This window comes from Rhipicephalus microplus, chromosome 7 (assembly GCF_043290135.1).
Source record: "Rhipicephalus microplus isolate Deutch F79 chromosome 7, USDA_Rmic, whole genome shotgun sequence".
NCBI lineage: Eukaryota > Metazoa > Arthropoda > Arachnida > Ixodida > Ixodidae > Rhipicephalus > Rhipicephalus microplus.
Window position 1 is genome coordinate 127720331 of NC_134706.1, and position 24939 is coordinate 127745269.

Here is a 24939-nt window from a genome sequence, read left to right on the forward strand (position 1 = left end):
CACCTTTCCTTTCCGATATGGTCCTGTTACACCCTTCCCAAACATAATTTTTAATATGTGGTGGCTCTTCCAAGTCTCTAAGGTGTGTTTCTGTAACCGCATACACGCCTATCTGTTCTTTGTTTAACTGCTCCTCAATCTCTAACCATTTTGCCTTCTTTCTGCCACCCTGCATGTTTATGTAACTAATTGCAACACGCGCCTTTTTCCTTTTTCTTTTACCTTTTTTCTGGTTTTTCACAATTCTACCTGTCAAAGCGTCCTCCTGGTTGTTTTCCCTGTTACGAGCTACCCCGGACTCCGAAGGGCCCGTGAGCCCCCCAAAAAAGCTACTGCGCGTCCTGCCAGTCGCCAGCCCACCTCGTGTCCAAGCCTCTTATCGAAATGAATCTTGTCTCTCTGGAATCCACCCCACCTGTGCACTTCCCTGTTTAAATCCACTACCTCGAAACCCTTCTCTCGACTAATTCGCCATATCTCTTTGTTTGCGTCGACTACCGCTCTTTGCAGGTTGACGTTGCGTACTGGTACTTCCGGTACTGTGCATACTACAATTTGCACCTGGGGGGACACGGTGCGCATGTCATCCACCCCTTTCGCCAAGGTCGTCGCTAGTCCTGACGATTCTTTTTTCAGGACGTCATTTAACCCTCCCGCAATTACAACGAGGTTACGATTGTTAGCTTTAGCTGCGAGTTGTTCACGCGCTTGACTCATTACTGTCCCCAGCGTTTGTCCTGGGAACGTCCCTATCGCAACTCTCTTGTCGCCTTTCACCCTTTCTTTGATTGCCGCTGCGCATCGGACTAAATTTGAGTCACCGGCGATGATGACCTGTTCAGAAATTCCTTCTGAAACCTGCACCTGGCTGCCGACTAGGTGACTAGCGTGAGTCACGGCTGCTGGTTTGCTCCCTCCCTCCCTCAAAACTACTTCCCGGTAGCTGGGCCCTGTGGCCAATGTATCTGCCTTTGTCATGCCTGTTTCCCTCATCTCTCCTGCACGGGGGGTCGTCGCCATAATGCTTCCGCCGTCACCTGCGTCTTCGTTCCCCTTCACGACCTTCGATAGTCCTTTCTCGGCTGCCCGGAGCCTTTCCTCCATGGCTGACGTTTTCTCTCGCTCCTTCGCCAATGCATTCTCCAGCTCTGCGATTTTCTCCATGAGCCCAATCTGGACCGCCATCATATTTTTCATTTTCTCCTCGAACTCGCACTGTCTACACTTGGCGTCATCTTCGATCTGCTTTCTCTTCCGCACTAATTTCCACCTTCCTCCCTATCCCGCACTCTGAACACTTTACGGTCTTTTTGACCATGGCTAGCTCAGTTTACCGATGCCCACGTGTTAGAAAACTGTACTAAAATACACTGGTCTAAGCCAAAAAGAAGCACAATAATAAATAAATACGCTACACTTCACAGCACCTGCGCATGCACGTGGTCGGTCTACGCGCAGGCCTCAGCCACGAGGTGGCTGGAGAAAAAAAGACACAGTACAGAATACTAAAAAAAAAAACGTACACCGTACTAGACCTAATCAAGCTTTACGCTAGCGCCTTACGTTCTCATAACGCTACATACAGAGGCAAGCTGGAAACATGCAAAAACACTTATCTGTAGCTGTCATTCCGGAGCTCTCCAAAAACACGTCCGACCTCGACGAAGGCGCCTCAGGTTTCCAACTGATCACCACGCCCTCTGCTGGCTCTCGTCGTTAAAGGATCCCACTGGGCGTCTTGGTCACTGGGCACTACGGCTCCAAGAATATGACTACTCAGTGTCTTACAAATCTGGCCGTTTACACCATGACGCTGACTGCTTGTCCCGCCATCCAGTGGACCCTCCTGAGACTTTAGACGAAGCGCCGCCATGTGTGCTCTTTCCCTCTGCTTCAACATCCGTGATGAGCAGCGCCGAGATCCAGTCTTGCGTGACATTATTGAGAAGCTGAACTCTCCAACGCCCCATCCGTCTACTCGGCTGTTTGTACTTAAAGAGGGCACCTTCTACTGCTACAATGTAAACACAAATGGGCGCGAACTGCTCCTTGTGGTGCCTTCCCACCTACGTTCGAGTGTTATCGCCCAGCTTCATGACACCCCCACAACCGGTCACCTTGGTCTCTCTCGGACTTACGACCACGTGCAGCGTCGATTTTGTTGGCCCAGGCTTTATCGCTAAGTCCTCGAATGCGACCAGTGCCAACGTCGAAAAAACCTCCTATGAGTCCTGCCGGAATCCTCCAGTCACGTGATATTTCTATTGACCCCTTCTTTCGAGTTGGTCTTGATCTCCTGGGCCCGTTCCATCAGTCTACCTCCGGAAACAAATGGATAGCTGTCTCTACGGATCATACAACCCGGTAAGCCATCACGCGGGCTTTGCTAACCAGCTGTGCCACAGATGTTGCCGATTTTCTTCTGTACGATGTCATCCTCCATCATGGTGCTCCATGCCCACTCCTCACAGATTATGGACGCTCTTTCCTCTCCCGAGTTATCGACGACCTGCTTCGCTCTTGCGAAACCAAACATAAATTTACGACGCCCTACCATCCACAAACTTATGGGCTTACCGAACCATTCAACCAGACTTTAACTGACATGCTTTCCATGTACGTCTCCTCTGACCACCTAGACTGGGACTTTGCATTGTCATTTGTCACATTTGCATACAATTCCTCACGCCACGATGCCACTGGGTTTTCACCATTCTACCTCTTATTTGGCCGTGACCCAACTCTACCTTTCGACACCATCTTTCCGACAGCTGTCGATTCGCCAACTGAATACGCCCGTGACACTATCACCAGAGCTCACAAAGCACGAGAAGTCGCTCGGAAGCGCCTCTTAGCATCGCAAGAGCAACAGAAGCAACGTTACGACACACATCATCGTGACGTCTCTTTTGCCCCGGGTTCCCTTGTGTTGTTGTGGACACCGACTCGGCATGTTGTTCTCTCTGAGAAACTACTTTCCCGGTACTCAGGACCCTACCGCGTCTTGCGCCAGGTGACCGACGTTACCTACGAGATAGCCCCGCTGAAGTCGTCATCTCCAATGTCTACAGACATTGTTCATGTCTCGCGATTTAAGCTCTACCACTCTGCAACATCATAGAAAGCACCGAGACGGTGCTTCTGCACCCGAAGGTCATGTTACGAAACTACATCACGCTCAAGAAGCAAGACAGACAGCGAGAAAGACGACGTGATTCTGGGATGTGGGACACGCTCTGGCTTGCCATCTCGGCTTAGGCTTGGCGAAATATATCTTAGCTGTAACCTCGTTTCTCTGTGTACCCTCCCATAACAACATTTATTGAAACCAAATCGAACGCTGTGATTGAAAGGGTCAAACGTTTTTTTTCTAAGCAGCTGGCATCAGTATCCACTTGGTGGAGCCCATCTCAAACCCGTTCTTCATTTTACGTGGCTTCCGAGATATGCTTTAGCAGCGAAGTTAATACATCTGGGCACACGAACGCCGAAATAAAAGTGGAACTACTAAATGCCCCATTAATAATTGGGATACATCAGATCTTTTTTATTTATTTGTAATATCATAACAATGGCACTATCACGTGGAGTGTTGTGTGATAGCATATATGGTGTTCAAAGTTAAGGTTCATGGTTTTCTTAAAATTCAGCACTGGGAAGAACATGAACACCATTCACGTAACTGATAGACCACCTTGGTGACACAAAGTGAAACAACAAATATGGATATCAAAGGCCAATTAACTGAGAAATAATAAATGTTTTCAGGGACTGCACAAAGCACGCATATTTTTACTAAAAATCGGAGGCAGTCGCACTTTTACAATGTTACACGTAGAAAAATTCTCCTAGCAAGTAAATGTTCCGAGATCTACCGATGCGTACTTTAACTATCGTTTTCACGATTACACATGTAAATCGGTGAAGATCTGCGCATTGTTTCTCTTCGAGGGACGAACAGTCCTAGCTTGCTACCACCGGCCGCTAGTGAAAGGACAACCGTTATTACCATCGCTAATGCCTTCGACCCATTGGCAGATTAAACGACGCTCGTAACGGCCACGGCTCTGTGGGGAGAAGCTTCGCGGCAGTGCTGACTGCCTTGCATACGAAACGTTGCAAACCACAATTAAACTTTGCCGTGGGATATTTCGGAGCACAGACATGCTCGTAAATATCCCGCACAGACCGTGCCCTTCCTCCTCCACTATGGCATCGCTTAGTATCATATCTTGGTTTTGGAACTCAAAACACGAGATATTAACATCATATTGACTAGTTCTCGGCCAGCATCTATATAAGAGGTATTGGATGCTAGCCATCTGCCGTCGTATGGGGTTGTAAAACGCGTGTGTAGTTCTGCGTGTCTGTTTCACTAAAATAAATGCATCGCATACGGCTACACAACGCGTCAAAAAACTCCGCGGAGAGATCATGTTCGTGAATACGCGCCAGAAAGTTTTTACCTACAGTTTTCTTGAGCCATCTAAGGATATTAGTGTCCACAACATAGTCCATAGCTTCGTAAATGAAGGAATATACAAAAAGATAGATAGATAGCTGGATAGATAGATAGATAGATAGATAAATAGATAGATAGATAGATAGAAAATAATTATGAAAGAACTCAACAGCGTGATGGCCACAGGGGTTACGAGAGACCTATAGAAGTGGAGGGGGAAGTTGTGGAGGCAATGTTGCTACAGGCTGGCTAACATGACAGACCTGGCTAGCAGTCGCTACGTGTCAACTGCACTTTCCACTTTCATTGAGTCCACTATCGAGAACAAGTGGAAAAAGAATGCGCGGCCTTTTCTGTCACACTATACCAGCGGTTTTTTTCACGTGGTCTAAGCGTAAAAAGGGGGAGAGGACATCGTCAAACAACTGTTTCAAGCACGAGGCAATTAAAGAATGCATCAGGGCTTATTACAAAAGCATACATTTTAGTTGCCAAAACAGAACTGCGACCACCTCGATAGAGCACTGGCCTCGGGTTCGATTCCCGGGCTAGAACCCATTTATCTGCAGCCAGGAAGCTTAGTTTCAGAACAATCCAAATTAGTTTCATTGTGGCCTCGTGCTACAAGCACATGCCCGTCAATTTTCCTCACTGAAACCTTTCCCCACCTTGCGGGATTCTGGAAAACTCATTCACAATAATACTAGCGGTTGCATGCATTTAGAAAATGACGGCGTTTTTATTTTACCATCCGGGAGCCTGGACCTTGCAGGACAGACGTCATTGCAGAACAAAGTGAAGCACTTTGATTACCCACGTGCTTTCACTATGCGCAAGATAAAAGCGCCACCATGAACCTTTAACTTGATTTAGATACCCGAGCATTACCAAATGCCTATGCAGTACGTATTCCTCTCTTGTATGTATTTTTCTATGAGTTGGCAGAGCAGTGAAGCGTGAAGTGGATGACTGACAACTGAATAGAAAAGCATGTCACGCAAGAATAACTTCACCAACAGATGCATATACAGAGTCACTACTAGACAAACAAAGGAACAGGAAAGGTAGAAGAGAATTGCGCATGATCATTTGAAGTTGTAACACAGGAACAGCAGGAGGTTGTCAACTCCTGCTTTTATGTCTTTTACGGAATCAGACAGGCTTTTCTTTTCGCTTTTTCCTGAAGGTGAGCTTCACTCAAGGCTTGCTCATGGTGTTCTTGCAGGCGGCGAAGCGGTACTGCCCTGATATTGACAGTGCATGCACTCATGAGCGAAAGTATACAGGCCATTGGCGCACGTGTATTTTTGCCGTCTGCGCTGTCTAATGGCGAGTCGTCTGCTGTCCGGAGAATTTTTCTGGCTAATTCCATCAGGGCAATGCTCTTTCAAGGTATTCTGTCAGAGGAGTGTTTTCGACAGCAGATGGCTCACAACGTGAAGGCGCTGAGGGCAATTTAGGCACGTAATTTTGGTTCGTACTCTTTTGCTCAGGGGTGTGCATGTGCAACTGACGCGTAGGCATGGCGTAAGATATAGTATGTATACCATATATCTTGCAGCCAGACCTCAGGTGACAATAATTGCTGCGAACTGATAAACGTACCTCTAAAGACGCGTAGTATATTTGTCTGACGATTTCAGCAAAACGATGCCCCATGATACCCTGCCCTATGATTTCTGATGGTCCCGGATATCACTGTAGCTTTTGAGCTGCTTGCTAGCTGGGCTGAACACTCCCACCTATCCTTCATATGTGCGAATGTAAGCTCCATATTGCTGAACTGATTATTGTGCCGTGATACATAAGTCTGCCACACTGGGTTGTCACTGCTATGCAGACACTGAACGCGCGGCATCTATTCTCTCATTATTCGGTAGGCTTCTCAGCGGCCATGCCTGATTGAACGCTTAATTCTATCCAGAGTGGCAGTGGCTGAACCAGCGTCTGTCCATTGAACGTGGATACTAGGAAAACGATGAAATGTGAGTGTTGCACCACGTATGGTCGCTCGTGGTTGCACTGTGCGCAAGCACTGGTGACCGTGGTGCAACACTCACGTTTAGACGCGAAGCATCTTATTTAGGCCGCTTTGTTCTCCCTGTTTCCCGAGGTGCACACACCCCCTTGCGCATGTTTCTTCCCCATCCCTCTCTCGTGCGTGCGCATATCCTATGTGAACCTTTCTCTCCCGAGTAGACGGCAAAGACAACTAAACGCTTCCTCAGAAGTGTGGCATCCACAGAAACATTGCGCACGCGCATCCCCCTCCTCCTCTCTCTCGTCTCTATGCTCCCCCTCTCTCTTGAGTCTGTGGCGAAAGCAACGAAACGCTTCCTCAGTAGACAAACTCACTTTGGAGCCGTTGATCATCAGCCTTTCAGCATTACACGTTTCAGTGAGATAAAGCACGTATGCTTAGGTTATTTAACATGGGATCTCGTTCGATGTCTTTTGCGTGTGCGCTAAGGGAACGGCTGTTTACCAGGCCTATGGTCATAGTCACCGGCAGCGTTCGTAAGGTAGTGCCTAGTGTATTCTAGGCACTATAGTCCCGTAGATGTTCAGAATGTTTGTGCACGTTTTTAAGGCGACGCAAATACCTTCTGTGAGCGTCGTTCACCATCTCCTTACTGCCTTGCATAAACTCGTGGTTCCCTTCAGTGGCTGATGGCTTAATTTTTTGTCGGTGCAACTCTAAATGCACCCCGAACTTTTCGGCGCTAGTGAATGCAGATAGCGCTTCTGTCGCGGCCTTATCGCCTCGTTAAGTGCGGAAAGTTGTGCAGGTAGGTAAAAATTCATACTTTCAGATGTGTAGCGCATATTACACGGATGAAAAATTCAAAGACACAGACAGCACCCTTTCAAAGTATCATATAGCTTTGGGCTTCTTTTCTACTATGCGATTACAACTATTGTAGGAGGGGTGGAGGCAGGACAGCCGTAACCTCGTATTGGCAGATATATATGCATTGAACAATAATTAAAAAAAAGCCTACTAAGCCAGCACCCTGCCACCTCGCCAATAGGTCGCCATAGCTACATCTAGCTCAACGCGTGACTGCGTAGCGTGCTACAACGACTGTCGCGGCGATTAACAATACGTATACGTCTGCTGAGAACTCGTTCGGTCCCTTACGCGTTCGCATAAGACTAGTCGTAGGCAAAATAAATCGTTATCTTCTTTTTGTTCTCATTCGATATAGTAATTTCGTATTGGTCCGAAATCTCTGAACTGAATGCAGATAACGTCATGATGTATTGTTCTAATAAAGAAAGCGTAGAAGAAACGAGAAGTGTTGTGAAGCATTTTTGTGGCGTTACAGGGAGCCACGTAAATTGGCCGAAATCTCTTGGGCTTTGGCACGGAAGGTGGCCTTCAAAGCCACAATTTTTTTGCGAATGTGCACTGGACGGAAACACCGACAAGGTACATCGGTGTTTCCCTTGAATGTTATAACGGCAGCGAGGAATATTGGTCGCGTCAAATAAAGGAGACGAAGGAAAAGCAGACAAGTGGAATGGTACGAGCCTGTATGTTTTTGCTAGGGCTACTGTGCGCAACATGTTTTTATCGCTAAACTGTGGTACGTAATGCAGGTGCTACACTGTTCAAGGCTAAACGTGCAAAGCCTGCACAGAGTGTTCGCAGTTTTAAAGACGATAGTCTTTCTTGCGGCCCTTCGACGCCAAAATTTTGGTCTGTCTGTCTGTATGTTTGTCCGTGGTAACGATCTCGGATTCTCCTAAAGGCACAAACGATACCTTAAATGGCCAACCCCATCCGCAGCGCCCACCAATGTTGCTCAAGTTTCACCGTTCACACCTGCGTGATTGTCAAATAAAGGTCAATTATTGCGCATATCTGAGGCACCATAACAACACGTCGATGTTTTGTATGTGTGACTTTATACTACAGAAGGAACACACAAGTAATTCTAAGGACCGTAGCGTTTAACACGTGGCGCTGACAGTGCAACGCGATGCTCAAAAAGGCAAGTGTTTCCAACGCTTTGCTAAGACGACATGGTGGTGGCACCTCTCGGCCATCGTGCCGATGTCTGCCCGACACCGACGAAGAAAGTGTGCCACGGGTGTGCTGTCAACGATCCCGCGAACGATCACCAATGTCAGCCGACATGCGTCTTGTGCGGGGGGGGGGGGGCACATCTAACGGCCGACAAGTCCTGCCAGCATGGATTACAAGTCCCCTACTTGGTAAGGCAACGAAGGCAGCGTAGAAAGGCCGCCTAGAAACGCAGACAGCACCAAGAGGGTCTGATGTCACGGGATTAGAGCGTGGCTCCAATCTCGAGGATTCGCTCTCCCTCGGCAGCTATTAAGAAGAGCCGCAGCCGCTCAAGAGGATGCTCTCGCTCCAAGAGGCGCGCCCACTCCAAGAGGCGCGCCCACTCCAAGGGGCGCTCCCACTCCAAGAGACGCTCCCATTCTAGGATACGCTTTTAGGAAGCTCCCAAGACCTGGGCGGATCTCCAAGCCAAGCGCGGCGCAGTAGCCAGCACAGGTAACGCACGCGGCACTGCCAGAGCAAAAAGAAGACCGTAGGATTGCATTCTTACTTCAAGAAAATGCTAGCTTAAAAGCGAAGATTCAGCAGATGAGGGTCTAGTTTGAAGCTCTCAAAAATACAGCACAGGCCCTGGTGTGGTCTTCGTCAGTAGAGCCGCGGCCGGCTAAGAGAAAGATAGGTGCGGAAGAAGAGGTAGCAGCGGCTTCCGACTTGGACGTCTTTGGGAGCAATCAGATTTACAAAATGTGGTAGCACGGTAGGCGGATTGCTTTGACCTCGTAGCATGTAAAGTTGCCATGATCGAAAGCAGACTCGCTCCAGGCGGGAATTCTTTTGTCCCGGTGACGCCTGTTTCACTTGTTCCCTCTGCGTGCCCCGGTACGCCAATGGATGAGGCTCCCGTCGATATGGATGTGCCGTTAAGTTGGCAAACCAGTAGCAGCAGCCATGGCTTTTAACGCAACTGAGTTCGTCGTTTGGCAGTAGAACTGTGCGGGATTCAGGAAGCGTAAGGCCTCCCTTCAGCAGTACGTCCTTCATTGGCAGTTCAGCCGCATGTGATTGCCTCAGAAGAAACCGTTGACACGGCGGTTGCCTTGCCCGGCTTTCGATCTATATCGTTTAGGGAGGAGGGTCAACGTAGTCTGGCTGTCTTGGTTTCGAACAAATGTGCGTTTTTAGAGCACACGCTTGCGCTCGGCAACTCTAGTTTGGAGGCTCAGCTGGTTGGAACTATTCTGAATAATTGGCTTAAGTGCAGCATATTCGTACCGAATGTTTACAGCAGCCCTCGAAATCACAAGCAGGCGTTCTCCTCGGTGGTCGCAAAGGCGGCTACCCTATAGGCAAGTCACCGCTCGTAGCTATCGGTGACTTAAGCGCACCTCACCCAGCCTGGGGTTATCTAAAGGCCATTGCTAAAGGGAAAAACCTTGTTAAAGCTATGACGGACTGTTCCTTGGAGCTGGTCACGGACCCTCAGTTCCCAACCCAATTGGGCAATTTTGTTTCAAGAGATACCACTCCGGATCTGGCATTAATTAGAAATGCGGAGAAAGTTCAGTGAATTAACTTTCAGGAAAGCCTCGGAAGTGATCACTTCATCATTGCAGTCACGCGGGAAACCCGGGCGGCTCCATATAAAGAGTACAGGGTGACGGACTGGGACGAGTTCAGGAAGCGCCGGGAAGCTGATGAGACCGAAAATGCCACGTTAGAGGAACTTTTTTATCGACTCGCGGAGGATGAGCTCCTCGGCCCCAAGGCTGTCCAAACCGACTTACAGGTAGATACGATGGACTCGCGTCTTGCGCATTTATTGGCGGCTAAAAATCGCTGGTTCAGAGATGGCGCACACAAAATCTAAATAGGAGGCTCCGCAAACGCATAACTCTCCTTAATAAAGATATTGAAGAATATTGTGAGGAGTTTTCTAGGCAGCACTAGAACGTGGTGAGCTCAAATGTAGATGGCCAGATGCGCACCGGAGGTGAATGAAACCTGTTGAAGGTACTACTCGATCAGACAAACTCCAAAAGTAATCAGTGGTTGGCAATCGACCGCTTAGTTCAAGCACAGCAGATCAGTGGAGTCACTGGCACCACTTTACTCAAGGATTTCGCCAAGCGATACCTTCCACTTGGCCCTTCCGGGGGCTGGGAATACCCGGTCGAGGAAATCGACTCGCCCTTTACGAATCTTGAGATCAAAGAGGTGCTTCATGCGCTTAATAATCATTCAGCCCCTGGTCCAGATGGCATTACAAACAGGTTGCTGCGCAATCTTGACGGAAAGTCAATCGCTAAGTTAACCGAGGAGGTCAATATCCTCTGGGCAGAAGGTCGCGTACCTAAGGCATGGCGTACCGCCTCGGTAATACTCATTCCAAAGCCGGGCAAGGTACTCGCCATGGAGAATCTCCGTCCCATTTCCCACACATCTTGCGTGGGGAAGGTGATGGAGCATGCGGTACACAACAGAGTATCTCGGTATATTGAAGATAAAGAGCTCTTTCCGTACAACATGGTAGGTTTCCGGCCGGATCTCTCTACCTAGGATGTGATGCTGCTGATTAAGAGGAAAATTATCAATCGACACACCCGAGATGTTCGAGGAATATTGGCCCTTGATCTCACCAAGGCCTTCGATACAATTTCAGATCAGTTTACACTGGAGCAGATAGAGCGCATGGGATTAGGTCTCAAGTTCCACGCCTATGTTCGCGCCTTCCTCAGGGACCACAAAGCCACCATAATAATTGGCGAATTAAAATGGGGGGCCTTCACCCTGGGTGCGAGGGGCACGCCGCAGGGAGTGGTAATTTCACCCCTTTTGTTCAACATAGCCATGAAAGGCCTCTCGGAGCACCTCTTCACTGTAGTCAATACCAACCATGTCTTATATGCCGACGATATTACAGTCTGGTGCATGGGCGGTTTGGATGCTGAAGGGAAGCAGGCGCTGGAATCTACTTTGTCAATCACAGAACGTTTTCTGCAGGTTATAGGGCTCCAGCTATCCGCCACTAAATCGGAGTTGTTTCTATATCGACCGGTTTGACCCGGAAGAAGGAATGAGTCACCACTTGATCAGGTGCAAATTACTATAACCACACGGGATGGGCAGTCGATTCCAAGAGTCAATTGTATTCGGGCGCTAGGCTTCCTTCTTGAATCTAACGGCAGAAATTCGCAGGTTTTGGCTCGCATCACATCCAAAACGGAGAACATGCTCAGACTAATATTAAGGGTTTCAAGCCGCAGGGGAGGGCTGAGGGAGAGCAATCTCCTTCGGCTCTTCCATTCATTCCTGATGAGCCACATTAATTACGTGGTATCCTCACTAATTGGTCTAAACGCGAGAAGGATAAACTCGACACTATATTGCGTAAAAGCATCAAAAGGGTACTAGGCCTACCTATGAGCACCAGGACGGACCGACTCGTGAGTCTGGGCATGCACAACACCCTCACGGAGGTGACCGAGGCACAAACACTACCTCAGGTCGCGTGACTCTCCTCCACGAAAGCTGGGCAGCGTCTCCTACAGTCGCTGGGATATCATCATATGGTAGGGGAGAAACAGAAGATCTTTTTATCACAAACAATGAAGGGCACGTGCGAGGTGGCACCCTTCCCACGCAACGTTCATCCACAGTACAATGTTGGCCGGTGAAATGCACGGGCCAAGTCTCTTCTTGATTTCGTGGCTAAGTCCCCGGTCAGTGTAGCCTTCGCCGATGCGGCGCAGTACGGCTGCTCCGATCTTTTTGCAGCTGTGGTCATTGATCATCGCGGTCGCGTACTCGACTCAGCTTCCGGGAGGAAAGCGACCGCCTCCGTAGCAGAGCAGGTAGCGATAGCCCTGGCGAGGACGGACCCTGAGCGTCCAGAGATATTTACTGACTCCAGGGTTGCCGCCCGGGCCTTTGCCTCGGGGGTAATCTCTAAGAAGGCTGCCACTACTCTAATGTCCACGGGTGTAGTAGGCCACCACACAATCACCTAGTTTCCGGCTCACATGGGCTCAGAGGTGCATCCGACTCTTCCCAACGCCAACGAACTTGTCCATAACCATGCGCGAGAAATCACGTGCCGCGGCGGTCCGGGCGAATACAGAGGTGGGTTGGCGGATAACTTTAAAGGTCCACTTGGCACGTTTAACAAAGTGACGTTCCATTATCAGTTGTCTAAGCGGAGGTACCCGCTTCCGCATTCCAAGCTCACTCAGCCACAGTCGTCGGTTCTTCGGATGCTACAGGCAGGTTCGTTCCCATCTTGTAGCACATTCAGCCACTTTGCTGATGTGATAACTCCAGGATGCCCTAGTTGTGAGGCACATAACTGCACACTCGCTCACATGTTCTGGCAGTTGCCGGCATTACATGGCACGAAGTTCAGCACAGAAGAAGACTGGGAGAGGGCTCTTAAAAGCCCCGAACTCTCAGTCCAATACTTGGCAGTCCAGGAGGCCTGCAAACATGCGCAGAGCCATGGTCTTCCAGTCCCGGCGTGGACGCGGCCAGCAACTGCGGCGGACACCTCTTAAGGGGGTGTCTGACCAGTTCTTCGGGACCAAATAAAGTTCATTTCACTTCACCGGCCCGTCGCCTTGCGTTCTACTCCTTATCGCCTCCGAGACAGTCACGCATCTTTCTCCGCGGGTGCTAACACCTTCCTTCGTTTTCGAAGATAACTGCCAGATGGCGCTTGTGCCTAACGTGCCACGATACGCTCGTTTGCCTTTTCTGCACGGATCGAGACTCTCTAACGCAGCGCTTCCAGAATACAATTCACCAATTTTTTTTGCACAGTATTTATATGGGGCTTAGAACGGGAACTGTGCAGTCGGACCAACTTGTTCAGGTGCGTGAAGGACAGGGATCTCGGTTTGACGCAGATATTTCTGAGACAATTGGTAAATAGATCTTTGTTTTTCCGTGACGTGAGTGATCCGTTTTTGCGTACGGTATGCCAACTCAGATTAGGGAGTGCCTTACCAGAACTTCTTGTCACTGCTGATAGCCAGCCCGTGACGTTGCGTGGAAGCTCAAGGAAGTGGTAGACAGTGTGCCTTTTTATCTGTTCGTTTTTCGTTGGAGTATTTAGAAAGCGTTAGAAGAAAAGAATTGTACAGAGATGTATGTGGTATTATTTTTTCAGTACCATTGCACAGGGCCATATACCGTGGAAGACCGGGAAAGAATGTTCTGAAGCGGGTGGGAAACATGCAGGTACTTGAAGGGGTGAAACCATTTTTCTATACGTTACACACAGGCACACAATCGGTAACGACATTCACCGAGGAACGGGGCTTTTTTACACCGTGGGGGTCACACTGCTTGACATGTAACAAACAACAAACAATAGACCATGTAATTTTGCATTGTTAGGAAGGAGTACATTTTTGAGATATTTTGCGAAGGACCATGAAGAATGATTTTCGACTGAATTCACATTGGATAAGGTATCTCACTATAAGGAATGATGATGGGGTCCTATTAATTGTAGTGATGTCGACTGGTCTCCACTATATGGCATGTACGAATGGCCGGATATCACTTCGACGCGGATACAAATCCAGCAGATATTTATTTCAGGCAAAGCATGTCGGCAATAATTGAGTATAATAAAAATTGGGAGTGCACGTGCAGAGCTATTATCAGACTGCTTGGATGTCTACGCATTCTTCTGAAATACGTGTCTAGGATGCTTCTTCACTCCTCCTTGCTTTAGGTGGGACTGTTGTTCAGACAAAAGGAAAGATCTCGCGGGAAAAGAGCTTTGTAATCGAAAGAAGAACAATTGTGATGAAACCACTGCTCAAGCCTGTGCCCTTTTAATCTGACTTTTAGTTTCTGTATAATAGGGGCTGGCGCGTACGCCAAGCCCGACTACCAAAAATTACATGCCCCATCTACCCCGCTTTGGAGTAGTGGCATGTGTCAGCCTACCGCAATGCAATGGCTAGGCCTCGACATGGGACGCCGGCCATGTTGACCACCGGTAATCCGACACCAGGTAAGTATGCTTTCCAGTGAATCATGAATAGTGGTCAAGCTAAGCGTGCTACCATGTGGCTCAAGCCTATAGATTCGAGTTTAAACCAACGTGAAGACATCGCTGATATGAAAATCCACCCGAAACGACACATTTTATATCCCAGATCCGCGCACACAGTACTGTTAATTAAGTTACTGATTCCGGCGATGTGTAGCAGCAGAAGACCTAAATTTTATGAGCGGGCTCAGTCCACCGTAAGGCGAATGACTCCGCAAAGCAGGAAGCGCAACAGCGCGAAAACAACGGATGGATTGGATTAGATAAACTTTTAGTTGGTCCTCCAAAACACAAATCACTGTGTTGCGGGCAGCTCCCACGTTGGGACTGAGATGCCAAGCTCCTCAGCCGTTTCGCGGGCTTGGTGGACAGCCCAGAGCTGATCTGCCAAGGACGAGCTGCGGATGGCCGCTTCCCATCTGGCAGAGGTGATGTCGATAAATGAGCGAATTTGGTGCACTGCCAGAGCATATGTTCTAATGAAGGTATTTCCCCACAATGTGGACAAAGATCACTTGGGTATAGGTCAGGGTACATGATGTGTATTGTCAAAGTAGGGTACACCCGCGTTTTCAAAAGCCGTAATGTAAGTGATTGGGGCCGAGTTAGATTTTTGTGAGGTGGAGGGAAAATTCTGCTGGACAGGTAGAAGTGTTTAGTGAGCTAGGTATATGTTGTAAGAATTTCTTGGTTATCCCCTTCACCGGTAAAATGCCTCCCCGTGAAGGCGTGGTTGGAGAGGTCTCGTGCCGCCTCATGTGCTGCTTCATTGAGATTGGGAGGGGAATCGTTGATTTGTCCAAGGGAGCTGGGAACCAACTCAGAAGATAATGCGTTATGTTCTAGCCTTGCAGTATTCTCAGCGTTTGTTCAGAGACCATCCCATTGGCGAACGCCCGTAGTGCTGCCATGGAATCACTGTAGACGACTTCAATGTTATCCATCTTGAGTGCTAAGGTGATGGCCACCTGTTCCGCAATGATTGGGCCTTTCGTCCTGACCGTCGCTGAGTTGACGACACGGCCAGCCCCATCGACCACCACTGCAACAAACGCTTTCCCATTGGCGTAGGAAGCCGCGTCAACAAATACGATTCCTCGTTCCTCGTTTGAGACTTGACGAAGTATAGTCCTGGCCCTCGCTACTCTTCTTCCACAACAGATAGATGGATGTACTTTATTAGGTCCTTCGGAACACGCGTTAGGGTGTGGTGAACCGCTCCCAAGTAAAAAAAATTGCCAGCATATCCACGGAGAGAATAATGGAGAGTGGGGCGAAGCATTCATCCGTCCATTCGTTCTTGCTTCCGTCCGTCCGTGCGTCCGTCTGTGTGACCGTCCATGCGTCCATCCGCCCGTCCGTGCGTGCGTCTGTTCATGCGTCCATACCCGCGTTCGTCTATGTATCCGCCCCTGCCTGAATGCGTCCATCCATGCGTCTGTCTGTGTGTCCGTTCGACCATCTATTCAACACTCCAAGTACCACCATCTCGCATCTTTTCATCATATATTCCCCATATAGAAGCACCGCCATCCAGCGGACATTCCAAGTACTAAACGAGAGGTGGCACACGCATACTTTCTTACGGCTTGCGCTTCGGGTCTACTTCCCACCTTTAACCACCTCGAGTTCATGGTATATACTAGTTCACTGTATTCAAGGCACTGCGAGCCAACGCTCGCTAAACCTTTCTAAAACCAAGGAGGTTACACCCAGCGAGTATAACGTAGCAACCCTTTCTTGTCAGATAGTGCTCAATGTACATGCCAATGGCTGCTAATGGAAAATGAGGGAGAGGAAATTTCGGCTTTTACTTTCTTACGGTTTGCGCTTCGTATCTACTTCCCACCTTTAAACACCTCTAGTTCATGGGATATACTAGTTCATTGTATTCATGGCACTGCGGCTCAACGCTCGCTAAAGCCTTCTAAAACTAAGGAGGTTACACCCAGCAAGTATAACGTAGCAACCCTTTCTTGTCAGATAGTGCTCAATGTTCATACCAATGGCTGCTAATGGGGATTGCAGCGTGCGCGGTAACTAAAAGCTGAATGCTCTTGTCTCTCATTCCTCCTTAGCAGCCAGTGGCATGTGCATTGAGCATTATTTTTTATTGTTCAATAGCGCACATAAGAAATCTCTCACCGGTACCACCTTGAAGGTCAAAATGTTATACTTGTTACACACTACAACGCCTACGAGGGACGAACAGGTGCCGTTATAAGGAGCTTCGCCCCTAAAAAGAAAGACCAAGTCTCTCTGCTGCGTCGCGGGCCGTACTTTGAGTTCGGAGCTGCTAATGACACCCTCCCGTTTGCAAGGCGTGATGAAATCACCACAGCGTAACGCGGGGCATCGCCAGAGCATGCATTCTAAATTAGCTAAATCATTGCAGAAGAAACGTGTATTACTTGGCTGTATTTCTGGATAAATCTTGAGCAATAGCGCAGTGTTAGCGTACGCCCTGACTTGAAGCCTGAGTGTCAGAGCTTGAGGTCTGCTTAGTTTTCTGTGTGGTGGTGAGAACTGTGTCCACGCCAGGTAAAAATGTTTTGTGTGTTCGCTATACAAAATGGTAAAGTCACTTTTTTTTTAAAACGTCAGTGCCGCGCCCCCCTATATCTACGCGGTTAACTTGTCCAGCGCAAAAAGAATAATGAAAAGAAACTGAAGGAGTTTTGTAACTACGCCTGAAGGAAGTGTGGGTTTGCGCAGTCTGCCTTATTTCTCTTTAAATTGTGAAGCATTTCTTAGCGAACTTCGGTGACTTCGGTGACTTTGAGCTTTATCTATCTATCTATCTATCTATCTATCTATCTATCTATCTATCTATCTATCTATCTATCTATCTATCTATCTATCTATCTATCTATCTATCTATCTATCTATCTATCTATCTATCTATCTATCTATCTATCTATCTATCTATCTATCTATCTATCTATCTATCTATCTATCTATCTATCTATCTATCTAGCCGCTTACGTTCGGGTACTCTCGTGATCACCTACTTAACTTGATGTCAACTAAAATTAGCATTGGAGGGTAAGATGGTTTGACGAATATGACGCGCTGGTCAAGACATGAATAATGTCACAATCCAGTCACGTACGTCGTCAAACACTTCCCGTGAGACAGTGGCACATACCCACGGGCGAGTGTGTGCCACTGATATACGTGTATGTACCACAGGTGATTGACACTTGGTTTATACCAAGGAACGACGAGGACACACATGGACAATTCTAACGCGTGAGCATTAAGAAATACCTGACATCGATAGCGTCGACCCCACGAATGCAAAGAATAAATGTCAGGGCCCCAGCTGGAATCGAACCCCAAGAATCTTGCGTGGCAATGAAACATTCTACCTCAAAGCTACCCCAGATCTCGCGACTACTTTTATCAAATGAACGTTAATCTTCGTGAAACATCACTAGGGGTTGCAGTGCTGCTCATCCATTTTTCAAACATTACATATATACTCCTTTGGTACAGCCGTCACGTCGGCTTAACGTCAATTGTGGTTAGTTGCCCTGCACTGAAGTTTATTTATGTAGCAGTGCCCAGGGCCAGCATTCTCGCGAGCATCAGCGCTTGATATCAGCTTTTGGTTTTGCTATTACACAGGTTCCAGTTGGCGTCGTTGCGCAAGTGCATGGTTACATAAACATCTGCAACTATTCAACATATGTCTGTGCGTGCAACATTTGCATATATATTTAGCGTCATTTCATAACGTGTTGCTAAATAAAAAAATTGCAGCATTATCCTTTTTCCTCCGCAAGCTTTGCATAACGCAGATTTCCAGGTACGTTAGACTTGCCCAATTTTTTTTTATGGGTGAAGCGCCTTAGGCCGTGGGACACACCCTCCTCTGCTGTAGTAGTATTAGCATAAGTATGTAGGCGGCTCTAGTTTATGAGTTGCTCTATAGATAGCGTTGTGTGTATATGACCTTGGGAATAATATAACTGGAAGGAATTAGTGGTTTTCAGAGCATATTCAGGAAGTGAATGATGATGAGTGGCGCGAAACGTCCATTCGTCCATCCGTATGTCCATCCATTCAAGCGTCCGTCAGTTCGCCCGTGTATGCGTCCGTCCTTACGTCCGTCCGTTCATCCCTCCGTGGTTCCGCCTGTTCGTTCAAATATCTGTCCGTCCGTCTTTCATCCATCCTTCTGTCCATCGATGTTTTCATTCGTCCATGCTTCCATCCGACTCCTCGCACTACTCATCATTATTCACTCCATGGATACTAGGGATTTTTAGGGGTAAAGCTCCTTAAGGCGTAGGGTTGTCGGCCGTGGTTGTCAGTCATAGCTGCCCCTTGTACGTGAAGTGTTCACTAGATGGCGCTCGCATCTGCTCACATCGTTCGAGATGTTTCGATAAACAGACGGACAGATAGACAGATGAACGGATGGATAGACCGATAGACAATTCGACCCACTCATCATCATTCAATCCGTAGATATGCCATGATTTTGATTACGGCACAGCTGTCATGATTTTTGTTATGCCGTGCAGAGCTGGCACAAAACTATTCTCATTATGAACCATTGCATGCTCTCTGAGTCCTCGTCTTTGTCAAAATGAACCTTGGTGCTCTGGATTACGCCTAAGTGAAATGCTCTTGCAGTGTGAAGCAGCGTTCAGAGTGCCGTTGACACTCTCATATGTGTCATATGGCGTAGAGGCGTAAACAAAAAATTTGTTGCTGTATCACTTTGATCGGAAGTGGTGGCCGGGCATGTCCATGTGGTCAAATGCAAAAACAAAAACATTCATTAGGGGGGAGGGGAGTAGACACGGGCCGCAGTAAAGCACCCCCTGACTTCGCCACTGGTATCGCAAAAGCGCAGGAAAATCTGTCTCTGTACATAGCTAAGCGCCGCATACGTTCACATAAGAGCTCTTCGGTAAGATACGTTGGGCCAATCACCACTCTGGCAAGGAGTTTAGAATTTCCCAACGCGGCACCGGTTAGAGAGCGGCCATTATCGTAGGTGGAGGCTGTTCAAGCTCAAAATGTCGCTGGTGTCCGTAAACACTATCGGAACAAGTAAGGAAAAAAAGCAAAAAAAAAACAAGGACTCAATGACATTCAAACACGGGCCCACTGGGTGCCAGCCCAGTAAACTACTACTGAGCTACACTGGTGCTTTTGACTTGTTGGCAAACTTGCCTTAGGCAGTCTTGATGTCGGGAAAGCAATCGCGGAATTACGACGCAGGAATTCGATTATTTATGGTGCAGGGGGTACCCAGCAAGCATGCTTGTAGCAGTCAGCCAAAGAGTGTTCAGAAAATGCACTGAAAGGCTGCTCTTCCAGCTTTCGCTGTGTCATTGCTGCGCGTTCCATGCAGGCCTGGCGGTTTCTTTAGAACTCAGAGCCGGCGGTAGGTATCAGCAGGGGGTCGTTTTAGTTAAAGCACCTGAATATTTCAGCAAAGTATACAGGAAACACCCTATTTTTCGTTCATGTCGTTGCGTGTCCAGCGTAGCGTAATAAATATTTCGGGCTTCAGAAGTACGTATGCAGCCCAGCCGCGGTTGTCTAGTGGCTAAGGTATACTCGGCTGCATGCTGACCCGCAGGTGGCCGGATCGAGTCCCGGCTGCGGCGGCTGCATTTCCGATGGAGGCGAAAAAGCTGTAGGCCCGTGTGCTCAGATTTGGGTGCACATAATAGAACCCCAGGTGGTCGACATTTTCGAAGCCCCCACTATACGGCGTCTCTCCTATTCACATGATGGTTTGGGGACGTTAAGCCCCACATATCAATCAGAAATATTTGACAATGTAGAGGCACACAAATGTTTACTCGTCATATTTTTCCTTGGACCGCTGCGTAGTGTTGGTTCCTACAGAGCACTAGGAATTTCGCCTCCGAGTGCGGAAGAAACACAGGCACTCATGCTGTTCTATCGAGAGCTCATGGTCGTGGAAAAACCCGAATGATATTCAAAGAGTGTTGTGCTTGCATGGACGATTGACACCGATAATCAGTACGAACCATGCACTGCACGTGATATACCCGAGCATCAACGGAAGACAAGACAGCGGTATACACCCCACCAAACAAATTGCTTAAACTTGACGAAGCTCGCCAGGTAGGACGAATTCAGGTTAACACCTATCCACATTCGGAAAGGTGGCATCGCATAAACCCCAATGCGTATATAAACCAATCTCCGTGGTGCGAGTCACGACCGACGTTGCAACATGTCACATGGAACTGCCGGAACAAGCCTATGGAGGTTCAGTCACCTTTGATACTCACGCTACTGGAAAGCCTAGGGAATCCGTCCTCACCCGACCTGACCTGAAGACCCAAAGGGTTCTGGATCAAGCTGGTCGAGCTGCAGCGGCCACTGGTGTCCTGGAATGGGGAAACCACACTTGACATTTTCTCCTCCGTTTTTTCTTTTATTTTCATAAATAAAAATGTTTTATAACCATCCTGCACTGGCGTGTGGACAACTTGTATACGCCAGAGACATTCTAAGGAGCCCGCTACCGACGTTCCCATGGCTGGAGTTCACATCTGGCAGGCTACGTGTAGAGGTAGCTGACCTACAGTGGCGAGGAAGCTTGAAAATCTTGTCAACCCTCGAGCGATTCCAGCGGTGGTAGATGTTGCAGTTGGCAAAATGTCCCAACTGCGGCAACACCAACACAACTCTTGCCATCGTGGCTTACGTGGTGGCTAGAACCTTTTGGCGGCTAATATACAGACGAATTCCCAAGTTACGTGGCGTCGGCTTGTGCTACAAGAGAGACGTTTGCCCTTGGGGTGTGCGTTTGTCAAGTTAGCGATCTCCACGGGTGAGTAAGTCCTCTGGCGTAATCGCTGCCTGAGAGCCGTCTGTTGGTAACGCTTGCGACAACTCTGACTGTTTCCTTCCCTTGTTAGGCCGACGCTACTCAGCTTTTCAGAGTCCCAACTTGCAGGGAATGGTGATGCCGACTTCCGGCGGCAATGGTCCGTCCCCTTATTGGCCGAGGCTAACAAAAAAGCTAGGCTCTCGTTTCTCTACTCGCAATTGTATCGATATATATCTATATACCGTGGCCATGACAGGTTATACGAGAAGTATGTGGGCCACAACATATGTTATGGCTTCACGTATACTTTCTTTTCGGTAACTAGGTTCGCTAAACGGTGAAGAACGTTGTTTAAACATGCCGGAAAATTAGCAGGTGTAGGCATTCAGCGATGTGTGGTTACAGTAACCCTTTGTAACGTTGTGGTCCGTGTTCTAAGGAAACAAATATTTTTTCATTCATGAAAAAATGTTTCGTATTTGGAGCCAGCACACTGGCCGACATGCAGCTAACGTTTCTTCTGTTGCTGCAGGTTGCTGGTGTTTTTGCATCTGCGTGAAGTTGCGGTTTGGACGGAGGGCCAGCGATTGCAAACGCTCGTGGCGTGCCTTCATCGACGGAATCACCATTGTTAACGCTGGCGGCTGGTGGAGCAGAAATGCTTCCAACGATTATCTGCGCTAAGCCACACAGAAACGCAACTATCAACGAGGACAGCCATCACATCAACATGGGCTGATGACAACCACGTGACGCGGACGAACCTTATTTAATCGAGCGGCTCGTTGGCTACATGGGATTTAGAGCTGGAACACTGGCCGGCATGCAGCTAACGTTTCTTTTGTTGCTGCAAGTTAGTAATATTTGCCCAATTATAGTTTGTAGAATATTGTGTGCATTGCCGGCTTCATGTCCCACAAGCGATGTGTCTGTTTGCCGAACGCAAAAGCCAATGATGTATCGAAGCAGCCGCTTTCGTTTTTTCACGCATAAGGTTCTGTACCTTGCATTGTTGTTAATACTTTCGGGAGATGTTGAGTTGAATCCCGGTCCACTAAATGCCCAAGGCCTCGAACTGCTTAAAACTTTAAAAACGGGTCAGTTTACAATTTTGAGTAAGTTAGAGGCCATCGACCCCAGATTGGCAAAGCACGAAGGAATGATGGCAGAAATTAACGGCAAACTACGAGCGACAGAGGGTCAAATTACCACGATGAAAAAAAAAAGCAATGAGGCGACCAAAAAGCACCATTAGGACAATAACAAAACAAGTTAAGCAGCTGCATCACAAGAGCGTCGACTCGGAAAATAGAAGCCGGAGAAACAACCTGGTTTTTTATGGGGTCAGTGATTCTGAATCAGAAACGTGGCAACAGTCTGAACTATTGCTCAAAAGCATCTGCAAAGAAAACTTCAGTATAGAATTGCAGTCAGTGGGAAGAGTGCATCGTATAGGTTGCACAGAAAAGGGTTGAAACAACATTCAAATGGGCTCGGAGAAAATGCAACGCGAAGCAGCAGTTTCCTCCGCTGCTCGACAGGGTAGGCTCTGTCCGGCTAGAGGGGAGACGCGTGCTCCTGAAACCCGTATTCAGCGCTCCTTTACTTGAACTTGACTTTCCAGCACCTTGAATGCAGCGCGTTCGAAGAGTGTTTGCGCATTTGTGTTGTCTTCGCACAGCCTAAAGCAGTGCGTTCAAAATGTGTTTGTGCTGCGCTGAAGGCGGTGACAAGTCAAGGGGCGCTTCAAAATGCGCGATTTTGAGTTACTGAATATGACACATTTGTGTAGCTAAAGGTAGCATACGCAGTAAATCAGGCGTGCCTGCTTTTTGCGTGTTCCTGCAGTTCATTGTCAGTGGTCTTGGGAGAGGTCTCTACGAGAAATGTAGCTTCCTCTGGTCATTCGATGATGCAGTTGCAAAACTGCACATGGCAGCTTTCTTAAGCTCTACAAAAATTTATGCACTATCGCGTGGCGTTGCGTTTTTGTCACAAGTGTCGCAGCATAGCGTTTCTTTGTCTCATCAAAGCTGGCACGGGGAGGAGATACGACGTGCGATCTAATTAACAAGCAGCGCGTCTCCCCTTCAGACTGCCCTTGGTCACCCATCGGGCACCTAGAACAGTTGCTCTTTCTTCTGGAAGAAACTTAGAATATCACTGTATGATTAGAAGAACAAAATTCACAGCATATTCGCGGAGATTATGATGAGGAGTGGAGCGAAGCGCCCGTCTATCCGTCCGTCTATCCATCCAACTGTCTGTCTGTCTGTCTGTCTGTCTGTCTGTCTGTCTGTCTGTCTGCCTGCCTGCCTGTCTGTCTGTCTGTCTGCCTGTCTGTCTGTCTGGCTGTCTGTCTGTCTGTCTGTCTGTCTGTCTGTCTGTCTGTCTGTCTGTCTGTCTGTCTGTCTGTCTGTCTGTCTGTCTGTCTCTCTGTCTGTGACTGACAGACGGACGGGCGAACGGATGGACGCTTCGTCCCACTCATCACCATTCACTCTTTGAATATGCTGTGAATGTCTATATAAAAACCAGTAATGCCATCTAGTTATATTACTTCGAAGGGCATATACACACAATGTCATCTAGTAAGCAATTCTTAACACTAACTATAAGTGGCTACTGCTACAACATACTACTACTTCTAAGGAGCGACCCACACCCTAAGAAGCTTCGCCCCTAAAACGCTTGACACTTTGTAAATTACTAAGCTTCTTTCGTAAACACGTGTGCTGATTAGGACGGGGCAACACCTTACGGGGTCCTTCAGAATGAAACGCCATGCGTGTGTTTGCTGTAGAGTCAGATGCGATGCGCGATCGAAGCGACCGGCATCCGTTGGCGCGCCCCGGCTGCCTTCTGTCACCATTGCTAGGCCCGGATGAAGGGGCAGAAGGACGTACAGGAACATGAGCCATTCAAGGGTTTCGCTTTAAGCTCTAAATTGAGTGAGAACCAGTAAGTGGTCTAGGTTCATTCCACGACAGATCTAAACACGAGGTATACCTAATGTTTTTGCCCGTCGTGGTGGTCTAGAGACTATAGGTGCTCGGCGGCTCACCGCCGAGTACCTTAGCCACTAGACACTGTATTTCGATCCCGCAGGTCGCAGGATCAAAATCCGGCTGCGGCAGCTGCATCTCTGATTGAGGCGAAAATGTTGCAGGCCCGTGTGCTCAGATTTGGGTTCACAATAAAAAACCCCAGGTGGTCAAAATGTCTGGAGTCCTCCACTACGGCGTCTCTGATAATCATATGGTGGTAGTTTTGGAACGTTGATTGATTGATTGATTGATTTGGGGTTTAACGTCCCAAAACCACCACATGATTATGAGAGACGCCGTAGTGGAGGGCTCCAGAAATTTCGACCACCTGGGGTTCTTTAATGTGCACCAAAATCTGAGCACGTGGGCCTACAACATTTTGGCCTCCATCGGAAATGCAGCCGCTGCAGCTGGGATTCAATCATGCGACAGTTTTGGAACGTTAAACACCACATATCAATCAATACTTGATGTCCTCTATATTTAATGTAATCTCTTTTATCATTC

The 24939-nt window shown here is 48.1% G+C and overlaps 1 non-coding gene across 1 annotated transcript; it reads right to left on the reverse strand.

Annotated features, from left to right (window-relative positions):
• Window positions 1–14359: 14359 nt before the first annotated feature.
• LOC119180464 (U1 spliceosomal RNA) lies at window positions 14360–14522 on the reverse strand. Its single transcript, XR_005111052.2, has one exon. It is a non-coding gene; the product is annotated as a U1 spliceosomal RNA (small nuclear RNA).
• Window positions 14523–24939: the final 10417 nt, after the last annotated feature.